This window comes from Tachysurus fulvidraco, chromosome 5 (genome assembly GCF_022655615.1).
Source record: "Tachysurus fulvidraco isolate hzauxx_2018 chromosome 5, HZAU_PFXX_2.0, whole genome shotgun sequence".
NCBI classification, from domain to species: Eukaryota; Metazoa; Chordata; class Actinopteri; order Siluriformes; family Bagridae; genus Tachysurus; species Tachysurus fulvidraco.
Window position 1 is genome coordinate 34,166,280 of NC_062522.1, and position 2,500 is coordinate 34,168,779.

Sequence of the window (2,500 nt, forward strand, 5' to 3'; positions counted from 1 at the left end):
GAGATGAAGTGAAATGAATTAGATCAGATTCTGCAGTGCAGCTCTCAACACTAAGGAGTCAGTTATTACACTCACACACACACACACACACAAACACACACACACAATTGTTTATTAGCACTTACTCAATATATTCCAGATGATGTGTGTGTGTGTGGTGGTGGTGGTGGTGGTGGTGGTGGTGGTGGGGGTTCCTGTTCAGTTCCTCTTCACTTCCTCCCAGCACTCACACCCTTTACACTAATTTAATGTTGGACATAAGACCGAGTCGCATCTAATGCACTGAACTTTGGAGCTCTGTGTTTTTGTTTCATTATGAACACGATGTCTGTATGGTGTCGGTGTTTGACCTGAAATGTCTAAATCTGCCTCCTGTACCATAAAACTGTGACTAATAAGACTCGCTGTTCTGCACTTCACAGTACAATAAGAATAAACCGATGTTAAATATTCAAGACAGGATCCACAGCGTGTGTGTGTGTGTGTGTGTGTGCCCTGTGATGGGTTGGCACTCCGTCCAGGGTGTATCCTGCCTCGATGCCTGATGATGCCTGAGATAGGCACAGGCTCCCCGTGACCCGAGAAGTTCAGATAAGCGGTAGAAGATGAGTGTGAGTGAGAGGATCCATAACTGAGCTCTGAGCTGTGTTCAGACCCCTTATAAATGTGTCCACACACACACACACACACACACACACACACACACACACACACACACACTCTCCACACACACATACACACACACACACACACACACAGAGTGAACACTCCACTCCCACACGTTACACACTCACAGTACACACACACACACTCCAGTTTGGGTTCCAGGACGTCAGTGTGTTTGACTCTAAAATACAGTCTGACTGGCAGAAACGTTTGTGCTTGATTTTAAACATTTGCACAGAAGATTTCACTGGAGGTTTAATTAGAGATGCAGATGGAGCACACAGGTGGTGTACAGTTCACTTTCACACTCGTGACTCTGAAGGAGAAGTGTCGTTAATTCAGTTCACTGTGACACGACCCTACACACTGCTGATTGGTCCTCAGGTGGTGATTAATTCTCTCTAACAGCAGCTCTGACTGTACTACAGCTGTATATACATGTACTGATGCCTTATCGTTTCCATAGTAACCGCTCGCATGGATGTGTTCAGCTCACACTCCGCTGTGAATAAACTGATTATAAACATGTGGAATAGCGATTTGTTTAATATTTATTAACAGAGTCTCCAGTGTCAGTGATCTTTGACCTTTGAACCTGAACATCTTCAGGACAGGATTTTACCCACCTGACTCAAATAAATACGGCACTGTTTCCTTTGATCCTCAGGTTGAGGCAGAGAGGAAGAGACAGTTGGACTTGTGATGTCCAGCTCATGTGATGAGCTTGATTCTGATTCACATAAACACTCAGAATCAGACCACACACACACACACACACACACACACACACACACACACACACACACACAATTAGTGTGCTGTCTCTGCTGTATGTAAACAAAAAGACACCTCAGTGCTGCAAACTTTTTTATCAGATTTATATTGACTCATATTTGATTTTATAATATAGATATAGAGTGTGTGTGTGTGTGTTTCACTGCTGGGTGTATAGAAGAAAATACAACTTGGGTGTAAAAGAGTGTAATGTGTCGTCCCCCCTCCCCCTCAAGATGAAGAGCACAGGACAACATTATACACACACACACACACACAGGACAACATTATACACACACACACACACACACACACACACAGGACAACATTATACACACACACACAGGACAACATTATACACACACACACAGGACAACATTATACACACACACACAGGACAACATTATACACACACACACAGGACAACATTATACACACACACACAGGACAACATTATACACACACACACAGGACAACATTATACACACACACACAGGACAACATTATACACACACACACAGGACAACATTATACACACACACACAGGACAACATTATACACACACACAGGACAACATTATACACACACACACAGGACAACATTATACACACACACACAGGACAACATTATACACACACACACAGGACAACATTATACACACACACACACACAGGACAACATTATACACACACACAGGACAACATTATACACACACACACACACACACACACACACAGGACATTATACACACACAGAAAATCACTCAGACTGCCGGAGATCACGTTAATATACATGTACATGATTTATATAATTATGCATGCAGTGACTGACGTCAGCCAGCAGGCGGCAATAAACTACACTGACAGTTCTAAAGCAGTTTACACACACAGTATTATAATTAATGTGTATATATATTCACTTGTACAATTAATCATTCAGTCAGTAAACATCATAATTAACAAATATAGAAAAATAATTAAACCTGATGCCTTTAGTCTTTGTAAGTGATCGTTAGTTTATTTATGTCACTGAACTAGTTCTGTACCACAGCAGTGTCGAG

The 2,500-nt window shown here is 42.0% G+C and overlaps 1 protein-coding gene across 1 annotated transcript in view; it reads left to right on the plus strand.

Moving 5' to 3' along the window:
- The window catches only part of nfil3-5 (nuclear factor, interleukin 3 regulated, member 5), a 3,043-nt gene extending 2,588 nt beyond the window's left edge, over positions 1-455 (plus strand). Inside the window, exon 2 of the mRNA XM_027156938.2 lies at positions 1-455. This exon is cut by the window's left edge and continues 1,774 nt beyond it. The gene's annotated coding sequence lies outside the window, so the exon portion shown is untranslated.
- Positions 456-2,500: the final 2,045 nt, after the last annotated feature.